Genomic DNA, 13,229 nt, shown 5'->3' with positions numbered 1-13,229 from the left:
GTGTTCAACCTGCCTCAGCCTCCCAAAGTGCTGGGATTATAGGCATGAGCCACCGTGCCCAGCAATGACATGCAGTTTTTTGTTGAATGGGAGGGGAGACAGTCTCACTTTGTCATCCAGGCTGAAATGCAATGGCACAATCTTGGCTCACTACAACCTCTGCCTCCTGGGCTCAAGTGATTCTCTTGCTTGAGCCTCCAAAGTAGCTGGGACTATGGACATGTGCCACCATACCAGGCTAATTTTTGTATTTTGTGTACAGACAGGGATTCACCACATTTCCCAGGCTGGTTTCAAATTCCTGGGCTCAAGCGAACCACCACCTTGGCCTCCCACAGTGCTGGGATTACAGGTGAGAGACACTCACCTGGCCAGATGGCATGAATTTGAGAGCCACCCCATCACCTGAAGGTCCTTCTGCACAGGGAATCTTATGCTTTAGGGAACAAGAACATTCCAAAATCAGAACAAGTTTCTTAAAAGCCAGATTTTATTTGTATTTAAAAACAGTGCTCAGGAGACTTAGTTCCAAAGATGAAGATTCCAGGGTTTAATGTACAGCTACAGCGCGGTGCTGGTAATCACTGACTGAGCCGTGGACGGCTCTATAGTTCCTGGGGGACTTCTGCTTCTTTGCGTCACTCCTAGTCTCAGCCTTGTGATTTGCTCCAAGTTCTCATCGACTCTGACTATGCACAGGGCTGTCAGTCCAGTTAGGACAATAAAAAAAGCACCTACGGCTATCATCGTCAATCCGGTAGAGAAAACCACAGAGTCAGAAGGGTCCTGCACGAGAACGATGATTCCCAGAATCACAGTCGATAACCCTAAGCAGGTGACAAGCAGACATTCAGAGCAAGACAAGCAGCGGAACTCCTGTCTTCCGGGTAATCTCATCCATGGAGAAGTTTGGGCGAGTTGGTTCATGGTGATGTTTTTGCTGCAGTGGTTAAGGGAAGAAAATGTCTGTGAAAGCTCAACTATAAAAAAGGTAAATAGAAACCTTTCTTCTTTGTTGTGAATTATATCTATTACACATCTTTTTCTTTTTCTTTTCTTTTTTTTTTTTTTTTTGAGACGGAGTCTCGCTTTGTCACCCATGCTGGAGTGCAGTGACATGATCTTGGCTCACTGCAACCTCCGCCTCCCGGGATCAAGCGATTCTCCTGTCTCAGCCCCCTTACTAGCTGGGGTTATAGGCATGCGCCACCATGCCTGACTAATTTTTTTTTTTTTTTTTTTTGTATTTTTAGTACAGACAGGGTTTCACCATTTTGGTCAGGCTGGTCTTGAACTCCCGACCTCGTGATCCACCTGCTTCAGCCTCCCAAAGTGCTGGGATTACAGGCGTGAGCCACTGCGCCTAGCCTCTTTTTCTTTTTTAAAAAATGAGATAGTCTCACTCTTGCCCAGGCTGGAGTACAGTGGTGCAATCTTGGCTCACTGCAACCTCCGCCTCCCAGGTTCAAGGGATTCTCCCACCTCAGCCCCCCAAGTAGCTGGGATTACAGGTGCCCACCACCACAACTGGCTCATTTTTGTATTTTTAGTAGACACAGGGCTTCACCATGTCGGCCAGGCTGGTCTCAAACTCCTGACTTCAAGTGAACTACCCGCCTCAGCCTCCCAAAATGCTGGGTTTACAGCCGTGAGCCACCACGCTGGGCCTACTTTGCCTTTTCAATCAGAACACCCTTTACCCTAATACCCTGAAGGTAATTTAAAGGACTGGCTTTTAGGAAGGACTCAAATACCCCTCTGAGGAGACTCTTAGGAGGTCAGAGTTCTTTTTTTTTTTTTTTGAGACGGAGTTTCGCTCTTGTTACCCAGGCTGGAGTGCAATGGCGCGATCTCGGCTCACTGCAACCTCCACCTCCTGGGTTCAGGCAATTCTCCTGCCTCACCCTCCTGAGTAGCTGGGATTACAGGCACGCGCCACCATGCCCAGCTAATTTTTTGTATTTTTAGTAGAGACGGGGTTTCACCATGTTGACCAGGATGGTCTCAATCTCTTGACCTCATGATCCACCCGCCTCGGCCTCCCAAAGTGCTGGGATTACAGGCGTGAGCCACCGCGCCCGGCAGGAGGTCAGAGTTCTTAATGGCTTAAAATACATCTTCTGGCTGGGTGCGGTGGCTCATGCCTGTAATCTCAATATTTTTGGTGGCCAAGGTGGGAGGACTGCTTGAGCTCAGAAGTTCAAGAGCAGCCTGGGCAGCATAGCAAGACCCTGCCTCTACTAAAACTTTTAAGAAAAGTAGCCAGGTGTGGTGGTGCATGCCTGTAGTCCCAGGTACTTGGGAAGCTGAATCAGGACAATCACTAGAACCCAGGTGATGGAGGCTGCAGTGAGCCACGATTGTGCCACTGAACTCCAGCCTAAGTGATAGGACAAGACCCCATCTCAAATAAATAAATTTTAAAAAGGAAATAAAAAGATGTATCTTTACAGTGTGAAAGGAAAATAAAATCTCAGCCCCAAACTCACTATGCCCACGGGGAAAGTTAAGCTTGGAAATGGAGTCACACAAAGCAAAACCAAACCAAGCCTGCCTTTCCTTTTGTTTCTAAACTGACAGCTATAAGATAGAAGGCCACGTGTCTCATAAGGGGGACTTTCTTACCCTGAAAATCTAAATTAACAGCTTATCTTCAAAGGTGAGAGACAAGGAGGGATTATAAATTGCCTCCCCACCCTACCACCCCTGACCCACCCTGAAACCCATGCTTTTTTTTTGAGACGGAGTCTTGCTCTGTAGCCCAGGTTGGAGTGCAGGGGCGTGATCTCTGCTCACTGCAACTTCCGTCTCCTGGGTTCAAGCGATTCTCCTGCCTCACCCACCTCCTGAGTAGCTGGGATTACAGGCGCGTGCCACTGCACCTGGCTAATTTTTGTCTTTTTAGTAGAGATAGGGTTTCACCATGTTGGTAAGGCTGGTCTCGAACTCCTGACCTCGTGATCCACCCACCTTGGCCTCCCAAAGTGCTAGGATCACAGGCATGAGTCACCATGCCCAGCCAAATTAGTAGATTCTAAATCCTTTCACTGATCCAAGCTGGGAAAAAAGACTCTACCAATTCTGCAGAAGAAGTGGGAAAAAAACTACTATTTGAACTGAGATGCACTAAGAAAGCATAAGCCACCACGCCCGGCCACGTGTGTGATTCTTACGTTCATCTACAGGTCAGGTGCAGATTGCCCGAGTTGAAGAGGAACACATGATTGACTGTTTACATGAAACATATGGATTCAGTGATTACTCAAAGCCTCAGTACAATGTGACCATATCCCTCCCACATTTTTTCTCTCCCACCTTTCCCCTCCTGCCCATTTTTTTCCCTTAAATGTCGAAGCCCTCTAAATCCTCTTGGGATAAAGTGCTGACTCCAGATCTTCCTGTGGCTTGTGTCTTTTTTTCTGGGTGTTTCCTCATCTTGGGCAAAATAAACCTCTAAAGTGATTGAGGCCTGAGACTTCTGGTTTGCAAGTGAAATTTCATAAAGCTGTCTCACACATCCAAAAGGTCTACTTCTGAAAATGAATCCTTGCACTTGGGAGGCTGAGGCAGGTGGATCGCTTGAGCCCAGGAGTTCAAGACCAGCCTGGGCAACATAGCAAAACCCTGTCTTTACAAAATAAAAAAATTTTAAAAAAAGGCCAGGCACAGTGGCTCACGCCTGTAATCCCAGCACTTTGGGAGGCGGAGGTGGAAGGATCATGAGGTCAAGAGCTCAGGACCATCTTGGCCAACACAGTGAAACCCCATCTCTACTAAAATACAAAAATTAGCTGGGTGTGGTGGCACATGCCTGTAGTCCCAGATACTCGGGAGGCTGAGGCAGGAGAATTGCTTGAAGCTGGGAGGCCGAGGTTCCAGTGAGCCAAGATTGTGCCACTGCACTCCAGCCTGACACCTGGTGAAAGAGCAAGACTCTGTCTCAAAAATAAAAACTAAAATAAAATAGCCGGGCATTAGTGGCATGTGCCTGTAGTTCCTGATACTCGGAGCTGAGGCTTCAGTAAGCCTTAATTGTGCCACTGCACTAAAGCCTGGGTGACAGAGCAAGGCCCCATCTCAATTATTAAAAAAAGAAGAAAATGACCAGGCTCAGTGGTTCATCCCTGTAATCCCAGCACTTTGGGAGGCCAAGGTTGGTGGATTACCTGAGGTTAGGAGTTCGAGACTAGCCTGACCAATATGGAGAAACCCCGTCTCTACTAAAAATGCAAAATTAGCCAGGTGTGGTGCCACATGCCTGTAATCCCAGCGACTTCGGAAGCTGAGGTAGGTTAATTGCTGGAACCCAGGAGGTGGAGGTTGCAGTGCCCCAAGATTGTGTCATTGCACTCCAGCCTGGGCAACAAGAGCGAAATGCCATCTCAGAAAAAAAAAAAAAAAGAGGCCAGGTGCGGTGGCTCACGCCTGTAATCCCAGCACTTTGGGAGGCCGAGGCGGGTGGATCACAAGGTCAAGAGATCGAGACCATCCTGGTCAACATGGTGAAACCCTGTCTCTAATAAAAATATAAAAAATTAGGCTGGATGCAGTGGCTTATGCCTGTAATCCCAGCACTTTGGGAGGCTGATGCGGGCGGATCACCTGAGGTCAGGAATTCAAGACCAACCTGGTCAACATGGTGAAACCCCGTCTCTACTAAAAATACAAAATTAGCTGGGCATGGTAGTGCATGCCTGTAATCCCAGCTGCTTGGCAGGCTGAAGCGGGAGAATTGCTTGAACTCGGGAGGCAGAGGTTGCAGTGAGCCAAGATCTCACCACTGCACTCTGTCCTGGGTGACAGAGCAGGACACTGTCTCTCTCTATATATATGATTCCCAAAAACCTTTTGTTTACATGGGTTATAGCTGTCCATGTCTATCAATGTACACATTAAAATGGAGAAAAATGGATATAGTGGCAGGTACCTGTAATCCCAGCCACTCAGGAGGCTGAGGCAGGAGAATAGCTTTAGCCCGAGAGGCAGAGGTTGCAGTGAGCCGAGACCATGCCATTGCACTTCAGCCTGGGTGACAGAGTGAGACTCCGTCTCAAAAAAAAAAAAAAATATTAGCCAGACATGGTGGCCCACACTTGTAGCCCAAGGTACTCGGAGGGCTTCAGGCAAGATAATCTCTTTAACTCCAGAGGCAGAGGTTGTACCGAGCTGAGATGACATCACTGCACTCCAGCCTGGGCGACACAGCAAGATTCTATCTCAAAAAAAAAAAAGCCCAAAAGAATCAAAACAGAAACAAGTGATGAAATTCAACATAAAAGATTAAGAACACGGGCCAGGCACGGTGGCTCATGCCTGTAATCCCAGCAGTTGGGGAGGCCGAGGCGGGTGGATCACCTGAGATCAGGAGTTCAAGAATAGCCTGGCCATCATGGTGAAACCCCATCTTTAAAAATATTTTTAAAATAAAAATAAATAAAAAAATAAAAGATTAAGAACATAGACTTGAAGGAGACTGGACAGTCACTTGAAGGAAATTTATTTTCTCTTCCGCCACCAGGGGGACCCAGTAGGTACAAAGTTTACCAAGTGAGAACCTTGGGTGGGGAGAGTGATTGCCAAGTGCTCCCCACAGCTGTGGTTGCTCTTGCCTTAGGGACAGGAGTTCACTTGAGGTCACTGGTTACTAGAGAGCGTCAGTTGTGGATTGCACAACTCCATAGCCACCAACGTAACTCAAGTCCCTGTTGCGATTTTCACTGAGAAAGAGTCGTGTGGCATTTCATCAACACATCAGAGCCACTTCAAAAAAAGTTTGGCTTCTAATTAATCAGATTCATAGCCAAGTTCCAAATCAATTGTGTTTGTGTGTGTGTGTGTGTGTGTGTGTGTGTGTGTGTGTGTGTGTGTGTGTTTCTGAGACAGAGTTTTGCTCTTGTCGCTCAGGCTGGAGTACGATGGCGCGATCTCTGTTCACTGCAACTTCTGACTCGTGAGTTCAAGCGATTCTACTGCTTCAACCTCCTAAGTAGCTGGGATTACAGGAGCGTGCCACCACGCCCGGCTAACTTTTGTATGTTTTTGTAGAGATGGGGTTTCATCACGTTGGTCAGGAGGCTGGTCTTGAACTCCTGACCTCGTGATCTGCCCACCTTGGCCTCCCAAAGTGCTAGGATTACAGATGTGAGCCACTGTGCCTGGCTCAATTGTTTTTCCTAATACACAGACAAAAGTCATTTACTGAGTGAAAACCTGAGCACATCTGCTATTCAATTATCTTTCCTGAAGAGATAAATGCTAAGAGTAACTCTGCCCAACAAAGTATGAAGTCTCAGGTTTTTCCAGCAGTAAATGACTACTTAATCAAAGTTAAGCATAAAAATACTTTAACGGCCAGGTGCAGTGGCTCATGCCTGTAATCCCAGCAATTTGGGAGGCCAAGGTGGGCGGATCACCTGAGGTCAGGAGTTTGAGAACAGCCTGGCCAACATGGCAAAATGCTGTTTCTACTAAAAATACAAAAAATTAGCTGGGCATGGTGGCACATGCCTGTAATCCCAGTTACTTGCAAGGCTGAGGCAGGAGAATCACTTGAACCTGGGAGGCGGAGGTTGCAGTGAGCCTAAATCGTGCCACTGCACTCCAGCTTGGGCGAAACTCTGTCTCAAAAAAAGATACATTAATATAAAATCATGGAGACAACAGGAATGGAAAAAAATTCAAAGAGGAAGAAGTGGTAAAACCTTGCTTGTCCAGGTTTTATTTGAGACAAGGTCTCACTCTGTCACCCAGGCTGCAGTGCAGTGGTGCAATCTCAGCTCACTGCAACCTCTGCCTTCCAGGTTCAAGGGATCCTCCTACCTCAGCTTCCCAAGTAGCTCAGACTACAAGTGCCTGCCACCACCCCTGGCTAATTTTTTTATGTTTTTGTAGAAACAGGGTTTCACCTTGTTGCCCAAGCTGGTCTCGAACCTCTGGTCTCAGGCAATCTTCCTGCCTCAGACTCCTAAAGTGCTGGGATTACAGGTGTGAGCCAGCACACCTGGCCCAGGCTATTTTCTTTAAGTGGGTGATCATGACCATCAACTCCCTTAGGGATTTAGAGTCTAATAGATGTATTTGAGAATGAAATAGTTTTAGTTTCAAAGATCGCTATTTACACAATTGCAAGTAATTATGTCTTTGCAACTGTATACGCTAAACATTTTAGGTGTCAGATTAAATACTAGGTGGAACAGAGTTCGTCACAAAACATTAGGGCATGTCGGAACAAAAAAAAAACAACGAAAACAATGACAAATACTAGTGGCTTTGGTCTTTTAGGGTTGAACTCACTTTTAATGGCACCATTTTATTAATTTGGCATTTCATGTGTTTTTTTGTTTTTTTGTTTTTTTTTTTTTTAGAGACGGGGTGTCACCATGTTGCTCAGGCTGGTCTTGAACTCCTGACTTCAGGTGATCCGCCCGCCTCGGCCTCCCAAAGTGCTGGGATTACAGGCCTGAGCCACTGCGCCCAGCCTCATATGATGTTTTAACCCTAAGTTGCTGGTGAGTTTTGTAGCTGAATTTTCTTAGCATCTGTGGCTAACTATGGTGTGTTTATTAGTTTACTAACAATTTTGTTTCTGATTCCCCAGTGTCTAGCCATCCTTACATTCTTCAAATACGCTCTCCTAAGCTGTTATTATCCTGGTTAAACAGTACAAGATGTCTTACATTTATCTTAAGCAAGACCAGGTGATAGGAGTTTTTTTCTAAAGAAGAAAACCAGGTTTGAGAACTGAAAATTTTACTTTCGCAAAATGACTTGGGAAGCTTTGAATTAAAATAACTCAAGATTTGTATGCACGATATTTTATTTTTCGAGGCAGGATCTTGCCCTGTCACCTAGACTGGAGTGCAATGGCGTGGTCTCTGCTCACTGCAAACTCTGCCTCCCGGGCTCAAGCGATCCTCCTGCCTCAGCTTCCAGAGTGGCTTAGGACTAAGCCACCTTACCCAGCTGCCCGGCTAATTTTCGTATTTTCAGTAGAGACAGGGTTTGCCATGTTACCCAGGCTGGTGTGAGCTCCGGTGATCCACCCACATCGGCCTTCCAAAGTGCTAGGGCTATACATGTGACCCAGTGGGTCACAATATTAAATCTCACTGCCTTTTTTCTTCCAGTTTTTAGGTTTTTGTCTCTTCATCTAGTTTTAGGAACTTATTGGTTCCCATTATGTAAACTTAAGAATGTTGATATGAAATGGGCATAATTCCCTTTGTTTTTTTTTTTTAGCTGCTCTTTCCTGCCTACGTTATTAAATGGCAATTTTTTTCCCCCTGCTTTGCAGGAACATATTCATCTGCCACCTTTTTCCAAGAACCAGTTTTTAGGGCACAGTAGCTTACACCTATAACCCCAGCACTTTGGGAGGCTGAGGTGGGAGGATCCCTTGAGGCCAAGAGTTTCAGATTAGCCTTGGCAACATAGTGAGACTCCTGTCTCTACTAAAAACTAAAAAATATTTTTAAAAGACAGGCACAGTGGCTCATGCCTGTAATGCTAATACTTGGCGAGGTCAAGGCAGGTAGATCACTTGAGGTGAAGAGTTCAAAACCAACCTGGCCAACATGATGAAACCCCGTCTACACTAAAATTACAAAAATCAGCCGAGCGTGGTGGCATGCGCCTATTATCCCAGCTATTCAGAAGGCAATGAGCCAAGATTGTGCTACTGCACTCCAACCTGGGCAACAGAGACCCTGTCTTAAAAAAAAAGAAAAAAGAAAAATCCAACAGCCTAACAGAAAAATAGTCAAAGGATATGAACAAGATACTAGATCTCTGAAGAAATATACATTGTAACTTAATATAGAAAAGATATGCAGCCCAACTAACAATATTAATATATGACAGCCTTCTAAGTGACTTTCAAACACACTTAACAAAAAGCAAGCTACAAGTTTTATAAAAGAAATGATAGCTTCTCTCACCTGGTATAGCAGGCAGCTTTTTACCTAAAATAAGGTCAGGAATAGTTTCCCCAAAACAGCCAGACGCCCTCTGTCAAGACAAGCCGTCCTCGGTTGAAAGATAGTCAAAGAGCTGCTGTGTTTCTCTTATACGAATTAGGCTCTTGATTGGATAATTAAAATAACCCGGATTCTCATGAGCAGAAATTTTCACACATCAGGTTCAATTTTTTCCCTTAATTCAACCAATAATGTGAATGCCTCTGTTCTATAAACGTTGAAGAAATTTACTTCTCACAAGGAGAGACTAGGGATAAATGCATATAGCAGTTCACGTCAATGCTCCCATGTAAAAATAAAAATAAAAAGAAGAAATAAAAGATCTGTTTTACCCTGATTGGCTTTTAGTTGACCATTTCATTTGGTTCACCTGCTGAGAATTTGGGAACGATGTTACTACGAGGCAGTGAAGACGTTACAGAGAGGCAAGATGACTTCTAGCTACTGTATCCCTCCTCGCACTGTTTCCCAGCCCTAACTCAGCAGAAGAATCACCTGGTCTCTTGGTCAAAACACAGCTTCCTAAGTCCCGCATATATACAGTAATTCCAGTTAAGCAGGTCTGCAGTGAGACCAGGAATGTGCATTTTTCAGAAACACCACCCCCACAACCAGGGGACTTTAGACATTTTTGTCATGCTCTTAATGATAGACATTTCAGAGGGATGAGTGAAGAAGGGCTGGCATTTGTTCACTACACATCATACCATTGAAGGAATCTTGGAAAATATAGACCAGAAGGAAACAAAGGTAGAAAAATACTTAAGCATAGGAAAAAAATTGTTAAAAAAAAATCAAGATATTAAATATTAACTGTGGACCGGGTGCAGTAGATCACACCTGTAATCCCAACACTTTGGGCGGCTGAAGTGAGTGGATAATGAGGTCAGGAGATTGAGACCATCCTGGCCAATATGATGAAACTCCTTCTCTACCAAAAATACAAAAATTGGCTGGGTGTGGTGGCCTGTGCCTGTAGTCTCTCCTATTTGGGAGGCTGAGGCAGGAGAATCACTTGAACCTGGGAGGCAGAAGTTGCAGTGAGCCAAGATCGCATCACTGCCTTCCAGCCTGGGTGACAGAGTGAGACTCAGTCTCAAAAAAAAAAAAAAAAAATTAACCGTGCTTATGCTTAGGAAGTGGAACTATGTATGTTATTGTTATTTACAGATTTCATTGACAGACTAAGAGGTGCAGAGGACATTAAAAATATTTTCTGATACTATTCCCATTTTGGAGATTAAAAAAAAGCACTGGCCAGGCACAGTAGCTCATGCCTGTAATCCCAGCACTTCGGGAGGCTGAGACGGGAGGATCACTAGTGGCCAGGAGTTTGAGATCAAACTGAGCAACATAGTGAGGTACTCCATCTCTTACAAAAACTTTTTTGCTGGATGTGGTGGCTCATGCCTATAATCCCAGCACTTTGGGAGGCCAAGGTGGGCAGATAACGAGATCAAGAGATCGAGACTGTCCTGGCCAACATGGTGAAACCCTGTCTCTACTAAAAAATACAAAAAAAGTAGCCAGGCATGGTGGCGGGTGCCTGTAGTCCCAGCTACTTAGGAGGCCGAGGCAGGAGAATTGCTTCAACCCAGGAGGTGGAGGTTGCAGTGAGCTGGGATTGCGCCACTGTGCTCCAGCCTGGCAACAGAGTGAGATTCCATCTCAATAATTTTTTTTTTTTTTAAATTAGCTGAACATGGTGGTGCTCACTTGTAGTCCCAGCTATTCAGGAGACTGAGGTTGGAGGATTGCTTTAGCCCAGGAGGTCGAGGCTGCATTGAGCCATGATTGTGCCACTGCACTCCACCTTGGGCAAGAGAGTAAGAACCTGTCTTACAGGTAATTTTTTTTTTAAATTTATTTTATTTATTTATTTTTTTAGAGACGGGGTTTCTCCCTGTTGGTCAGGCTGGTCTCGAACTCCCGACCTCAGGTGATCTGCCGCCTCAGCCTCCCAAAGTGTTGGGATTACAGGCATAAGCCACTGCGCCCAGCCACAGGTAAATTTTTTAAGTGTAATTGTAGATTTTTTTTTTTTTTTTGAGCTAGAGTCTCTATCTGTTACCAGGTTGGAGTGCAGTGGCGTAGTCTCGGCTCACAGCAACCTCCACCTCCTGGGTTCAAGCGATTCTCAGGCCTCAGCCTGTAATTCCAGCACTTTGGGAGTCCTAGGCAGGTGGACCACAAGGTCTGGAGTTCAAGATCAGGCTGGCCAAGATGGTGAAACCTCTTCTGTACTAAAAATACAAAAACTAGCCTGGCATGGTGGCAGGCATCTGTAATCCCAGCTACTCAGGAGGCTGAGACAAGAGAATCACTTGAACTTGGGAGGTGGAGGTTGCAGTGTGCTGAGATGGCATCACTGTACTCCAGCCTGGGCAACAGAGCAAGACTCTGTCTCAAAATAAAATAAAATAAAAATAAAAAAATAAAAAATACTGTAAGTGAGATGTCCTACAAGCAAATAAATAAATAAATAAATAATAAAAAATTAAAAAAAAATAAGCAATTCTCCTTCTTCAGCCTCCAGAATAGCTGAGATTACAGGCGTACACCAGCAGGCCTGGCCAATGTTTGTATTTTTAGTAGAGACAGGATTTTGCCATGTTGGCCAGGCTGGTCTCAAACTCCTGACCTCAGATGATCTGCCTACCTCCGCCTCCCTAAATGCTGGGATTATACACGTCAGCCACTAGGTCCAGCCACTTTATTTCATTTCTGTTTCTGAGGTCCATTGCTCCATTCAGTAGAAAAGGGGTGGCTTGGAGAGGATTTGGCATCCTTCCCGTTATCTCCATCTTCACTTCCCCCAAAATGTACAACTTAAGTTTAAAAGTGTAGCAACTGATATCAAAAGAAGTTCCCAGGCCGGTGCGGTGGCTCACACCTATAATCCCAGCACTTTGAGAGGCTGGGGTCACCTGAGGTCAGGAGTTCTAGATAAGCTTGGCCAACATGGTGAAACTCTGTAAAAATACAAAAATTAGCCGAGCATGGTGGCATGTGCCTGTAGTCCCAGCTACTTGGGAGGCTGAGGCAGGAGAATCGCTTAGAAACCAGGGGGCAGAGGTTGCAGTGAGCTGAGATTGTGCCACTGCACTCCAGCCTGGGTGACAAGAGCAAGATTCTGTCTCAAAAAAAGAAAAGAAAAAAAAAAAGGAAATGAAAATGACGCAGCTGAGTTATTTGAACAGGAGATACCAATCATTTTAAAGTGTTGGACAGTGATGTTATAATCTGGGGATAAATAGAACCACCTAAATAATTTGCCATTTTCCTCTCCAGGACCACTATGGGGAAATGATCCCCATATCCAGAATTTTATTCATGGTCTTTTATCAGATGCACTAATTTCCTTTGGATCCAAGGATTGATGAAGGTTTCTCATGGCTCATAAAGTCCAAATTGCAAATCATGGTATTTGAATATTAATACTAACTGTAGGCAAAAAAAAACAAAAAAAACAAAAAAAACCTGTAACAATTTCAGTTAAAATATGTAGGGAGTGCAGAACTTTCAAATGTTTAACTAAATGGCAAGACTTTGCACAGAAAGTAGAGCAAGGGTTTTTGGCCAGGTGTTAGGAATAGCATGACACTGAGCAACTTCTTGGTGCCCTCATTTTAGTATTTCTCAAGGAGACTGAAATACAATGTGATCCTTTTTTTTTTTTTTTTTTTGAGACGGAGTCTCTCTCTGTCGCCCAGGCTGGAGTGGTGGTGCAATCTCGGCTTACAGCAGCCTCTGCCTCCTAGGTTCAAGTGATTCTTATGCCTCAGCCTCCTGAGTAGCTGAGATTACAGGTGCCCACTACCACGCTGACTAATTTTTGTATTTTTAATTGAGAAGAGGTTTTGCCATGTTGCCCAGGATGGTTTAAAACTCCCGATCTCATGTGATCCATCCAACTCGGCTTCCCAAAGTGCTGGGATTACAGGCATGAGCCACCGTGTCCGGCCACAATGTAATCTTTATTAAACACTTGGATTGACTTAAACACATTCATGGCATTTAAAATATTGAATTTTAGGCCGAATGCATGCCTGTAATCCCAACACTTTGGGAGGCTGAGGCAGGCGGATCACCTGAGGTTGCGAGTTCAAAACCAACCTGATCAACATGGAGAAATTCCATCTCTCTAAAAAATACAAAATTAGCCAGGCATGGTGGTGGGTGCCTGTAATCCCAGCTACTTGGGAGGCAGAGACAGGAGAACCGCTTGAACGTACGAGGCAGACGTTTCAGTGA

The 13,229-nt window shown here is 45.0% G+C and overlaps 1 long non-coding RNA gene across 1 annotated transcript; it reads right to left on the bottom strand.

The window, feature by feature from the left end:
* Positions 1 to 476: 476 nt before the first annotated feature.
* LOC105717827 (uncharacterized) lies at positions 477 to 9,894 on the bottom strand. The gene is made up of 2 exons (XR_002478073.2): positions 8,937 to 9,894; positions 477 to 940 (listed from the first exon to the last, which is right to left on the bottom strand). It is a non-coding gene; the product is annotated as an uncharacterized LOC105717827 (long non-coding RNA).
* Positions 9,895 to 13,229: the final 3,335 nt, after the last annotated feature.

The sequence above is a fragment of the Aotus nancymaae genome, unplaced genomic scaffold (genome assembly GCF_030222135.1).
Source record: "Aotus nancymaae isolate 86718 unplaced genomic scaffold, 86718_ANA_hifiasm-v0.15.2.pri h1tg000049l, whole genome shotgun sequence".
In the NCBI taxonomy this organism is placed as follows: domain Eukaryota; kingdom Metazoa; phylum Chordata; class Mammalia; order Primates; family Aotidae; genus Aotus; species Aotus nancymaae.
The sequence above is the reverse complement of the archived record's forward strand: the minus strand, read 5'-3'. Positions and strand labels throughout refer to the sequence as shown.